Here is a 13,871-nt window from a genome sequence, read left to right as displayed (position 1 = left end):
GAGGCTCCTGAGAGGTTAATGCGCTGATAGCCACCACCAGAGCATGTGCTTGTAATCGGAAATAAAAAGATTGAAAGCCGTCATAGAGGTTGTTGCTGGGGGAGAGTCAAAGAAAGGGAGACAAACTTAGATCCATGAGGACAGATGAAAATTAAAAACAAGACATTAGGTGAAATGGAGAAATGGTACAAGGATGTAGAACACATGCAGAATAAAGTGACAGGCAGAGTGTGATTACGTAAGAGAAGGAGAAAGTGAACACAATCCCCCCAGGCGAATACAGACCTCATTAGGGATTTGGATTCAAAATACATGTTCCTAAGGCCTTTGACGTTCCAGGTGCCCTGTCAGTAAAAAATGAGAAGGTACCAGTAATTAATAGCAGACTGTTCTGTGTTAGAATTCATCACTCTCGATAATGAAGGTGTAGGTTTAGGTTTTGGGAAGGAATCCAAAATCCAGCCTCTGTTAGGGAAATAAGCTACTTTAAGGAGTCCAACAAATGTGCAAGACCAAGTCCCAGCCCTAGAAGGAGAGACCAAGTTCAAACGCTCAGGAATAGACCAAACTGGGTGATGGAACCATAAGATTGAAGAATAGGGAAAATATATATATAGTGAGAATAATTCAGGACAAGTAAGACAGGCTCAGGAAAAACACCATAACCTCAGAACAATGACTTCATTTTACATAGACATATAGGAGGTGTTGGGGAGAGTTATAAGGTCCTGCTGTGTCACCCCTCACAAATTTCTCTCCATTTCCCTCCTGTCCATCCCCCCTGCTACAACTACTATATTTTACTCCTAAATGATCACATCCACTTCCTCAATGATCTTCCTCTCTCCAAATTTGCCCCTATTCTGCACATTCCCACTCAGCCAGAATAATTTCTCAAATATGGGTGAAGATTTCCAGAACAAGATGGCAATGTGAGTTCACTTACCTGCCTTGTTATTTTTGCTATTAATAAAATACAATGATAATAAATGGTCAAAAGATGTTATACCCATAAAAGCAAAGAAAATAGGCCTGGGTCATCTGAAAACAAGAGATTTCTAGGACTTTCTGAAAAATAGAAGGTGAATGGCAGGGTCCTGGCTGATAAAATATCAGAGACTGCTACATTTTAGAATACTCCTGGAGAGAAGAACAGCAGAAAGGAGAGAAAGTTTAAACAGAACCCTTAATAGAGTTTCTAGTTTTGGCAATAAAGAGAAATTAGGATATGTTAAGATAGGGGTAATATTGAAGAGATTTATATCAAAAAATAAATTATACTATTCTGTGTGAATGGAGATAGATATTTATTCTCAGAAGAAAGTGATGTTTTTCAATAATTTAAATGTGCTATTTAGATGCAACTAAAGCATGTAGACTAGGAAACACTCTAGGCTAAAATCAAGTTTTTGATGTATCATTAATACATATATCAAGAAAATTAAGAATAATCATATATGTGAGAAAAATCTCCAGTATAGAAGAAAAATACCAAAATAAAAAGGAATACTATGATAAAAAGAAAAGGTTGGATCATAATTATAACTGTTTACCTTTAGTTAGATGATACATAAAATAATAACAAGATGTATGAAAAAAACTCTGAGAAAACAAGATTGCTTTAGAAATTTGTTTTAAATTATAACAGAAATTTAAGTAGAAGGGATAGAATATAAAGATGAAGAAGTCTTCAATAAAGAAAAACTTAAATGAAGATATATGAAAAACATGAGCTAAAAGGCAAGTATGATAGAGGATGAACTTCAGGAAGGTCCACTAAAACCAACAGAAATTCCAGAAAAAGGAAAAAAGTTAAAAGGAAATAAATAGAGGGGGAAAATACAACTGAAATAAGAGGCAAGGGGGCAGGGCACAACCTTGGAAGAATGACATAGCTCAAGGACATGACATAAATGGATTCGAACAAAATGGGTCCAAGATGGTGCACAAATTGACTTCCACTAGACCTTGAACCTCAGTATATGCTCACTGTAACACATCAGCAAGCTAAATGACACACCCACCAGTGCCATGACAGTTCCAAGACCAATCATAACGATCAACAAGTGTGTGGTAGACCAATTCCTGGAGATCCCTGCCTCTTCTGGAAATAGCTGGAATACTCCATCCACTCATTAGCCTATGAAATTACCCATCCCTATAAAAACTGACAACCCCATACCTTGGTGCCTTTCTCACCTTCTAAGATGGCCCACACTCTGTCTGTAGAGTGTTTCTCTCTAAATAAATCCACTTCTTACCTATCACTTTGTCTCTCACTGAATTCTTTCTGTGATGAGACATCAAGAACCTGAGCTTCATCAAGTCCTGAAACTAGGTGTGTGATCTCAGTTGGAAGACTGTGAGTCTTGGCCAGATTTGAGTCCCGGCTGTGGGGTTTTGAGTCCCAGTCTGGGTTTAGGCTGGGTTCAAGTTCCAGTACATGGGTTCAAGTCCCAATCTGAGGTGCATGGTTTCACAATTATCAGTGAAATAACTGAAGAAAGTTTCTAAGATCTGAAAACAGACATGGAATACTTCAATTTAAATTGATTAAGCAAAAGTTTAACATGATGAATTTTAAAAAGACCAACAACTAATCATTACCTTCTTGAAATTTCAGAGCCTCAAGGATAAAGGAAAGACTCTGAAAAAGAGCAAAGGAAATGCAATCACATTTGCTCCAAAACAACACAAACAGACTGGCATTAAATATTTATTGAGCCAGAGTGATGTTAGAAGAGAGAAGACAGAGACCTTCAGAGTGACAAAGGAGTCTACCAAGCAACCTACAACCAGCCGGAAAATCAACCACGTGCATGAGATAAAGTTAAACATTAAAATATTCAGAAATTTGCATTCACTTTCTGACAAAATGAATTGAGAAAAAGAGCAGAAAACACCAAAAGAGAGAAAAATATAAAATACAGTAAGAAAGAGTCTATCTAACCCAAGAGTACTAAAACTAACTGTCAGGAAAGTAGCAGTGCAATATGCTTAAAATGCAGGAGGTCCAGAGAAGCATAGGGAATGAATGTGGCCCAAAGAGAACATCTTCTAGAAGAAAAATGGAGGAACCCAGCCACTGAGAGAATGAGGAAGAAGACAAAGACATCGGGTATGTGATGAAACACGCATTTGCTTCTTCTCCCTACAAGTGTCACCACAATAGGCCTTTAGGGAGAGGAAATAGTAACTTTTTCACTTTGCAGTGAATAATATCTGCAAAGTCACAATTTTGTAAATATTGTTTATCAGATGATAATTTTTTGAATAAATATTTAGGTAAATATATGGTGACCATTGTTTCAGAACAGAAGGTGAACTTTTGACCTCCCCTTCATATACTTAGCAATATAATATATACGTTAGGGCACAATTGAGAAACACTGTAGGTGGGGGTCTGGTAACAGGAGAGAGACTGACAGAGAAGCAGTATCAGTATATACCACCTCTAAAATGAAGGAATACCGTTGTGGAGAGAGAAAATTGAGATTGTAATAGAAGGAAAAATAGTCACATACCTTTCAAAAATTTGGAGCAAAGAGGGGAGCATTACATAAATGGGGTACATTTAGCAACATCATTGCAAAACGTGAATTTGTAGTGTGCAAAGCTGATGCATCTTAAAGTAAAAGGATAGGGACATTATTTAGAGATAAGTGGATAACTACAAAAAAGAAAGAGAAAAAGAAAGGGATAGGAAAGAAAGATTGAAAAATGCAATGCTGGGCCCATTAAAGCTGGTTGTTGTTGAGCATGGCCCTGGGAATAGTGGGTGCTTGGACCCTGGGGAAAATGGATGAAGGAAGATTTGGGGCAAGGGACTCTTTTTTTTCTTCTTTTTTTGGGGCTGCCTTGGGTCTTTGTTGGTTTATGCAGGCTTTCTCTAGTTGCGGTGAGCAGGGGTTACTCTTCCCTGTGGTGCACAGGCTTCTCATTGTGGTGGCTTCTCTTGTTGCGGAGCACGGGCTTTAGGCGCCCAGGCTACAGGAGTTGTGACTCGCGACCTCTAGAGGACAGGCTCAGTAGTTATGGTGCAGGGGTTTAATTGGTCCGCCGCATGTGGGATCTTCCCAGACCAGGGCTTGAACCCGGGTTCCCTGCATTGTACATTGATAAAATTTAGACAAAAGCATTTCTTTTCTAGCAGGGGCTTGGGGTGGAAGGAGGCAAGGGGTGGGGGAAACAGTTGAGGATTTAAGTTAAAATTTCTGAATTAACACACTGAACTAGTGCCAAACGTGATGCAGGAAGCCCAGGATTCCCATTCCTATTTCTGTGTTCTTTATACCACACACACTGCCTCCCATGGAGTTAGAAAAATATTATTTGGGGAAGTGGCCCAAGTTCTTTGGAGGTGCATGATTAACATTTAAAAAGATAATGCCAACTCATTTTGTAACTCATAACCGAGCAGCTCTCTTACATGCTGTGACCGGGTGCCTGCGGTTGCCCGGATTTGCCGAGCGTGGGGATGAGGTCAAAGCGAGCGGCAGTCTCTTGTTCTGCAACCAGAATGAACGTCCACGGGGCTTATTAATTCATGAGCCTTCTTTATTTTAATACTCATAGGCTGCTGCGGCATTTAGGTCACCTTTAGCTTTAAGTTGACATTTACCTCTCATTGAAATTAATGAACATTCAGGGACAGTACAACAAAGGCAAGAATCCCCTGACAATGAGAAATACTTTAGGGTCCAGAGAAGGGTTACATTATTTTTGGCTTAATAGGGCTGCTTAATGAAGTCCACACTCAGATGAAGAGTCAATTTGTCAAAGAATCTTTTGGCACTTGGCGAGATGGTAGGTTTGGGGTGAAACCCTCTCTCTTTCCACACTCAGTACTCTTCTTGTAAGGTCATAGAGCTCAAGGCATGAAGAGTGACTTCTAAACCCCAACTAATCTTTATCTCTTATTCCCAAAATTCACTGGCTATGTCCCGAATATATTATAAGAGAATACTGGAGCCAGAAATTTTATGGCGATCAAAATAGTTTTGTTGTCAAACACTTAAGCCAAAATTCAGCACGGGCAGCAATACCACTTCTTATATTCATAAATGATTTTATATTTTGCAGAGATTTTCACATCTAATATCTTGCTCAAAGCCTTACAGCAATGCTGCAAGTTAGGAAGGGAAGAGATCCATCCCATTTTAAAAGTGAAGAGACAGGATTATTTACTGCAGTGGGACTATGGTTAGGATTTTCATTAAAAATTCCAAAATCTTCTTTCAAATTTTGAAATACAACAAAGGACTGAGAATTCTACGTTGATATGTCTTCCTTGTTTAGTGTTTTCTCTCTGGACAATAGATCATCCATGTGCTTCTTTCTTTTCTGCTAACATTTAACAAGAGGGCTAATTCACTTACATTGTCATGCATTTGAATCACATTTAAGATAATTTAATGCATTCGTTTACTTGGGGCTCGGATTCCAAAGGGAGTGGGTGTGGAGAATGCCATCCAGATCCTCCTGATTACAAAACAATCGCTCAGCAGAGTCTGGAGGAACAGAGCAGACCCTGGTGTGAGACAGGAGTGGGTTTCAAAGCATAGACCCATCCCTTAGCTTCAGATTCCTTCTTCACTAAATTAACCTTCAACACCAAACTCCCAAGAGCAAGTTTGATGAGGTGTTATCTGTGAGTGTGACTAGCTCAGGGCACAGGTCTAAAATAAATGTTACATTTTTTTTTTTCTTTTCTCCACTGATGGTGGTTCAATCGCACATCTATTTAAATATCAAAATAGAGACTTTGATCTCCTGCCTATTAATTGGCTTTGCTAAGGACATTTTTTAAGAAACAGTCCATTGAGATTTCTGCATAGCTACACTTAAACTGATACCAATGAACTGTTTTGAGTTTTGAATTTTAAAATCTAGTTGGCCTTTTCTAACCAAAGAGGGGAAAAATATCTTCTTCATCTCTAATAAATGGTAGTACTTAATTTATGATTCAAAAGAGGAAATAACACACATGTGGCTCTCGGAAAAGGGGAAGCACTTTAGAAATGACTTCTGTGAAAATGATGTAGTCTGTCTACTGCACCTTGTCACTGCAGAGGGAAAACTATGTTTCTTTTGATCAAAACAGGACAAGGAGCACATCCAAATCAATACATGGAGATTTTAATCCTATGAGCTGTCGGAATCACAAACAGAGAAAGTGAACATGAAAGACAGGAAGGCAAACACGTTTATTGTGGAAAGGTTACTGAGACCTGTTTGGCCCTCTTAGAAAAAGCAAGGGATGACATTACCCAAGGATCTTAAAGTTTGGCATTATTTTTTCTTTAAAAAACTAACACATGATATTTAGCACATCAGATTTGAAAATCTGAAAAAATGAGAATATACACTCTCATTAGGCAGTAAATATGACAAATGGTTACACTTACCTAAAGTATGTTTTAAATGTTTGTTCAGGTACATATGCATTTTTTTAACATCTTTATTGGAGTATAGTTGCTTTACAATGTTGTGTTAGTCTCTGCTGTATAACAAAGTGAATCAGCTATATTTATACATATATCCCCATATCCCCTCCCTCTTGTGTCTCCCTCCCACCCTCCCTTTCCCACCCCTCTAGGTGATCACAAAGCACTGAACTGATCTCCCTGTGCTATGTGGCTGCTTCCCACTACCTATCTATTTTACATTTAGTAGTGTATATATTTCGATGCTACTCTCTCACTTTGTCCCAGCTTACCCTTCCCCCTCCCCGTGTCCTCAATTTTTAATGTATTTAAAATTATATGGAAAAATTGGCAAAGACAGAAATAGAGAATATAGTACAATGAATTCCCATGAACTCATCAACTAAATAAGAAATAAATATCGTGATTTTGGTACTTTTGCTTTTTCTATTGTTTTGTTTTCCTTCTCTTTTTTTTTTTCTTTTCTTTCTTTTTTTTTTTTGAGAAAGCATTTTAAAGCAGACAAAAAAGCCACTTACTCCTAAATATTTCAATAAGAATCCTTTAAAACCATAGGCTCTTAGACAACCACAATGCTGTCATTTTGCCTGACATAATTAAATATAATTTCCTATCATATCATACTGAAAACATAATAAAATACCTATCTTAAAATGTGTTTTTATAGTTTTTTTTTTTTTATCAGTTTTCAAAAATCCTCATTGTGGTGCTTCAAGGACAATGGTGCTTCAAGGACAAAGGACAGGCCTGTCTGAAAAAGTTTCAACTTTACACGCCCTACCAGACTCTCATCACCCTCCCCACCATGTTGCAATGGGTACGAAATTCCTGAGCCCACCTGGGTGACGGGACCTCTTCCTCTCTCATCCCGAGTAAGGAAAGGCATCTGCCCTGTCGCACTCCCACCCTATAGAAGTATGGTATATGTTCCTTGACCAATCAGAAAATGAAATTTTCACCTCTGACCATTCCTTTGTTCTCTGGCTATTAAAACTGACTAATAGCACATGTTCGGGATTGGTTCTTCCAGACTACTAGGAAGTCAGCCTGCTGCTTTGGCAGTGACCATTCCCCTCTAATAAACTCCATCTTCTTTACATTCTGCCTCATGTCTGGAAATTCTTTTCCAACCCACAACTAAGTTCTTTTCTAGGCCACAACACTTATATAAAAGTTAAAAATGATAAACTAACAAATAATCTGAATAAAGAATTCAAATAAGACAGTATATTAAGGTGAGAAAAAAAATGTGGTCAAATGTTCAATCCCTGCAAATATCCAATTAAAACAATAGTAAGGTAACATTTATGCTATTGAGGTAACATATATTAACAGCTATTTGAAAAACAAAATATTTATGTTATTTAACCTTAGTAAAGCTCAGGATAGCTTAAAAGAGTTTTACATTACCAAGAATGTAATGAATCAGAACAATTGCCTTTGACACTATATGATTATGACAAGTAATGGAAGCAAAAAGAAAATTTTCTTCCCACTTAACATCACACACTCACTCTTGGAGATTTGTTCTAAGGAAATAATCCAGACAAAGTGAAATAATATTTATGTACATAGATCTTTGTAACAGTGTAATTTTTTTTTCTTTCTTTCTTTCTTTCTTTCTTTATTTTTTGCTTTATAACAAATTTAATCAGTTATACATATACATATGTTCCCATATCCCCTCCCTTTTGCATCTCCCTCCCACCCTCCCTATCCCACCCCTCCAGGCGGTCACAAAGCACCGAGCTGATCTCTCTGTGCTATGCGGCTGCTTCCCACTAGCTATCTACCTTACGTTTGGTAGTGTATATATACAGTGTAATTTTTAAGGACAAAAACAAAGGGGAAAACAGGTAAACCTACACTAGGTTCATTATATGTCCTATATTAACTCACAGTGGCAACATACAGGCACTAAAATAATGAATATAAAGATTAAAAAGCAACTTGAAAAATTTTATAAACATTAAAAGTTAAAAAACACAAAGCTGCATATTTTACTTGTAACAAAATAAAAATATGTAGAAACATAGGTTAAGTTTTGAAAGCACATGTAAAAATTAGAACAATTATGTTAAGGTTGGGGGAATATAAGTGAACACTGAGAAATAACAAGGCTAAATTTTATATTCATAAATAAGAATGTGATTTTGTTATATACTCTGAAATATGAGTATTTTCTCATATCATTAGGGTTCTTATTGATATTTTTATATCAGTTTATTCAACTATTTCATATTATCAGGGAAAAATGAATTTTCCTTTATCCTCCACAGTTCTTCTGGCTGGTCTGTCTGGATGGTTCTTCTGGTTTTAAATTGACATGAAGCAGATTAACAGGAGAAAATCAAACAAAAGTTTAACAACATGTAGACATGGGAGAGATCCAGGAAAATTGATTAACCCACCAAAATGGCTGAAGCCCTCACCTTAAGTACCATCCTCAGCTAAAGACAAAAGAGGATGTTAAGGGCTTCCCTGGTGGTGCAGTGGTTGAGAGTCCGCCTGCCAATGCAGGGGACACGGGTTCAAGCCCTGGTCCGGGAAGATCCCACATTCCCACATGCTGTGGAGCGGCTGGACACATGAGCCATGGCCGCTGAGCCTGTGTCCCGACCCTGTGATCCACAATGGAAGAGGCCACAGCAGTGAGAGGCCCGCGAACAGAAAAAAAAAAAAAAGAGGTTGCTGAGGCTGGGGAGAGTCAGTTCTGAGAGGTGACCAGGAAAAGCACAATAAACAAGAGTGATTGTGATGCAGATTTAAGTCATTTCCTTCTCCATTGACAAGACTTCCTAGAGTTTTAGTCCTCTTCTAGGTATAGCAAGGGAGAACCCCCCTTACAGTTGGAGATTTCCCTAAAAAATGTAATGTTTCTTACAAAAGGGTAACTCCTACTTGTTTTTCAGAGTTTTTCCCATGTCTGTTGTTTCTTAGACAATAACCAGCTTAAAATAATATTCCAAAAAGACATATTTTAGGGTGCTGAATGCTGATCCCCTACAATATTATTGAACAATTAGGTTGCTTGCAATATTTCCTTAGCAATAATAATAACCATAGGAGTGGCTACCACCAGACCTGCACCAATTATATGCTGATCCCAAGGAAGGGCTTTCATACGCTTTTTTTTTTTCTTGGTAATCCTCAACACTGTTTAATTTCATTTATTTTAATTATGAGGACCCAGATGTTAAATCTGCACAACCCAACTAAACAAAACACTGAGCCAAGATGAAAGGACACTTCATGCCCTTTCTATCCACAGTCTATGACCAACCTTTATGTAAGCTTTAGTTCACAACATCAGTATAAGATCCTCATAAGTAAAATTATTGGGATACTACATTTTTTCCAGAGCTCTGTGAAAATTTTGCTAAAATAATATCTGATAGAAACTTTGCCCTTTAACAGTACTGTATATATGTGTGTGTGTATATGTTTGTTTGTCCACATGCAATGGAAAGCCAAACACTGAAACACTGGTCTTTCTTAGAGAGAAAGGTTTATTACAAGGGGACCACGCAGGAGATAGGAGGCCAGTTCAAATCTTTGTCCTCCATAGCAAGATGAAGTAGATATTTAAGAATCAGAGTTTTGGGGCCTCCCTGGTGGCGCAGTGGTTGAGAGTCCGCCTGCCGATGCAGGGGATACGGGTTCGTGCCCCGGTCTGGGAGGATCCCATATGCCGCGGAGCGGCTGGGCCCGTGAGCCATGGCCGCTGGGCCTGCGCATCCGGAGCCTGTGCTCCGCAACGGGAGAGGCCACAACAGTGAGAGGCCCGCATACCGCAAAAAAAAAAAAAAAAAAAAAAAAAAGAATCAGAGTTTTGGGGTGGTGAAGAAAGAGAAAAAGAGTGGCTGGTTACATGGTTTAAGGAAGCAGGCTTCATGTTTCTTTGTGTGTCACATGTGCAAATTTGGGTGGGGGGGGTGTTGGTATAAAACATGTGGTGGAAATTTGGGCTGTGACAACTAAAGGTCATCCATCAGACAAGCAGGTGCATTCTGCTTAGACTCTAGTCAGACATGGGAATTCCAATTGGCTTCAGCCAAATTTCTTGTGTTACAAGTGGAGGGGATTTCAACAAGCTGTTTCCTTCTCTGCTGTCCCGTAAGACATGCTTAAGAATTTCTACTAGTAATCAGTTTCTTTAATCCTATGAGGCACAGTTTCATATATATATATATATACAGATATACATATATATATATATATGTTTGTAGGTAGATAGAAATGTATTTATGTCCATAAATACACCATACACCATAAAACTCTAATAACACTGATTAAAAGCTTACTTATGGTTGTTTCAGTTTTCTTTTCACTGGTAAAGATAAGCAGTTTTTGTATATCCATTGGTCTCTGCATTTCTTTTAAAAATACTCATTATAGATAATTTATAAAATACAGTTAGGCAAACAAGAAGATTTAAAAAGCATCAAGAAAAGTAATGTTCCCTTCTACACTGTTGGTGGGAATATAAATTGGTGCAGCCACTGTGGAGAAACAGTATGGAGGTTCCTTAAAAACTGAAAATAGAGCTACCACATGACCATGCAATCCCACTCCTGGGCATAAATCCAGAGAAAAACATGGTCTGAAAGGATATTTGTACCCCCAATATTCATTGCAGCACTGTTTACAACAGCCAAGACATGGAGCAACCTAAATGTCCATTGACAGAGGAATGGAGAAGGATGTGGTACATGTATACAATGGAATATTACTCAGCCATTAAAAAGAATGAAATAATGTCATTTGCAGGAACATGGATGGACCTAGAGATTGTCATACTGAGTGAAGAAAGTCAGACACAGAAAGAGAAATATCATATGATGTCCCTTATATGTGGAATCTAAAAAGAAATGATACAAATGAACTTATTTACAAAACAGAAACAGACTCACAGACTTAGAGAATGAACTTATGGTTACTAGGGGGGAAGAGTGGGGGGAAGGAATATTTAGGGAGCTTGGTATCGACATGTACACACTACTATATTTAAAATGGATAACCAACAAGGACCTACTGTATAGCACAGGGAACTCTGCTCAATGTTACGTGGCAGCCTGGATGGGAGGGGAGTTTGGGGGAGAATGGATACATGTATATGTATGGCTGAGTCCCTTTGCTGTGCACCTGAAACTATCACAACATTATTAATTGGCTATACTCCAATATAAAATAAAATGTTAGAAAAAAGTAGTATTGGAAATTTCAGTTAAATTTCATTCTGTTTTTATTTATTATTTTTCTAAAATATATTGAATATGTGCTATGTGTGTGCATATAGGAAGGTATTTTTGGTTTTGTTTTTGCATTTTATAATGAATTCATTTTATGGTAGAAATATTAGACTAAATATTAAAAATGCATAAATATAAGCACATGTTATACCAGCATATAGTAATTTATTAGACTAAGATTTTTCTGAGGCACATTAAACAACATCATTGTAAGCATTTCAAGTATTATCTCAAATGCCTATTATTACATTGTCTGGATGGTATCATCACTAATTTGATCATTTTTCCATTTTGAACAATTAAGTTGCTTCCAATTTATCATTGTTATTAATTAACTACATGAAAGTACCTATTGTTATGTATTCTTGTGATTTATTTTTGGGAACAGGGCAAATCTGACAGTTAAAAAAGTCAACATTTTGTGATACTAATTTGTTTATTCAAATGATGGTAAGGCTAAATATTTTTATACATCTACTAACCATTTTATTTTCTTTTTTGTAAAATTGTATGTATGGCTTTTACTCATTCATTTGTAGAGGAGATGATACTCTTTATCAATTTGTACAGTTATAAATTACAATGTTACTCCTTACATTCTTTAAATTTGCATAAATATATATTCTAGTTATTTAATTTTTATTTTTTAATGTTATTTAGAAGAAAATTGTACAGATATGTGTTTCATAATTATGTCAATATTATCTCTATTCTTTTGAGCTTAGTAAATCCTCTCCACTTTGTATCAAATAGGTATTTACCTATATTTTCCTCTTTTAATCCTTAATACATCTAAAATTTATTTTCATCTGCTTTCAAACACAAGTTTCTGTGCCTGATGCACACTGAGGCCAAATAAATGGAAATGTTGGAGTCTGGGGCAGAGAAACGTTTATTTCAGGGCCAAGCAATGAGAACAAGTGGCTTGTGCTCAAAAGACCTGAACTCTCAGATGGTTTTCAGGGAAGAGTTTCTAAAGGCAACATTTGGGGTGACGTCTACAGGATGTGTAACTTCCTTCTGATTGGTTGGTGGTGAGGTAACAAGGCGGTGCTCCAGGAAACTTGAGCTCAGCCTGAAGTTACCATCCTCCACCTGGGTGAAAGCTTTAGTTCCTGTAGAATAACTCAAAGATATACTGTTATATAAGTCCCTTGCGGTGGGACCAGGACCCTGGTTTATTGCCACATTATTGTTTCTTAACTGCTCCTCCTTTATTTCCCCGTTCCCTCCCTTCTCTAATCAGTAACTGTTTGAATCTGCCCTTTGCAATTCAGGGAAGGTCTAGGAGGATGAAGCATTATCCCTACATCCCTACAAATAAGAAACAGGGGACACAGAAAGCCTTTGGTACCTGGGAGGGTCTCATAGTGTTCTGCTAAGTTTCACATCTAAGTTTTGATCTAAATATATAATGAATCTTTTAAAAAATTACACTTTTGTGCTTCATGTGATTGGCTGGACCAGCCAGGCTGGTGTTTAAGACTTGTCACATCTTTGGGTTCCTTGTTTGGATTCCAACAGCATCATTTTGAGGTTAGCAGATTAATTATTTTATTTATTTATTGTCAAGCTCCTCCACTATGAAGAATTTTATAGACTGAGTTATATTTTGTTTAAAGTTACAAGAGACATTACATGTGATTTTAATAGGACAGGCATTAATAGTGCAGCCTGGGACTGCCTGGATTTTCTCCCACCTTTAGCACTTTCTGAGTGATGCATGAATTACATCGTGTCTCTGTGCCCTAAAGGATTATAGCAAGGATAAACAGAGATAACTGTGCAATGTAATGACAGAAGAATTACTCCATGGAAAGTGCAAGTAACAATTATTATTAGTAGTAAACATTTGGGGTATTGATGTGCTATAATGTCACCTTTCCTAGTATTAAACCATTTTTTTAACATCTATATGGAGTATAATTGATTTACAATGGCATGTTACTTTCTGCTTTATAACAAAGTGAATCAGTTATACATATACATATGTTCCCATATCTCTTCCCTCTTGCATCTCCTTCCCTCCCACCCTCCCTATCCCACCCCTCTAGGTGGTCACAAACCACCAAGCTGGTCTCCCTGTGCTATGCGGCTACTTCTCACTAGCTATCTATTTTATGTTTGGTAGTGTATATATGTCCGTGCCACTCTCTCACTTTATCACAGCTTA

The sequence above is a fragment of the Mesoplodon bidens genome (genome assembly GCF_964165515.1).
Source record: "Mesoplodon bidens genome assembly, chromosome: 8".
NCBI lineage: Eukaryota > Metazoa > Chordata > Mammalia > Artiodactyla > Ziphiidae > Mesoplodon > Mesoplodon bidens.
Note: the sequence above shows the minus strand (reverse complement) of the source record.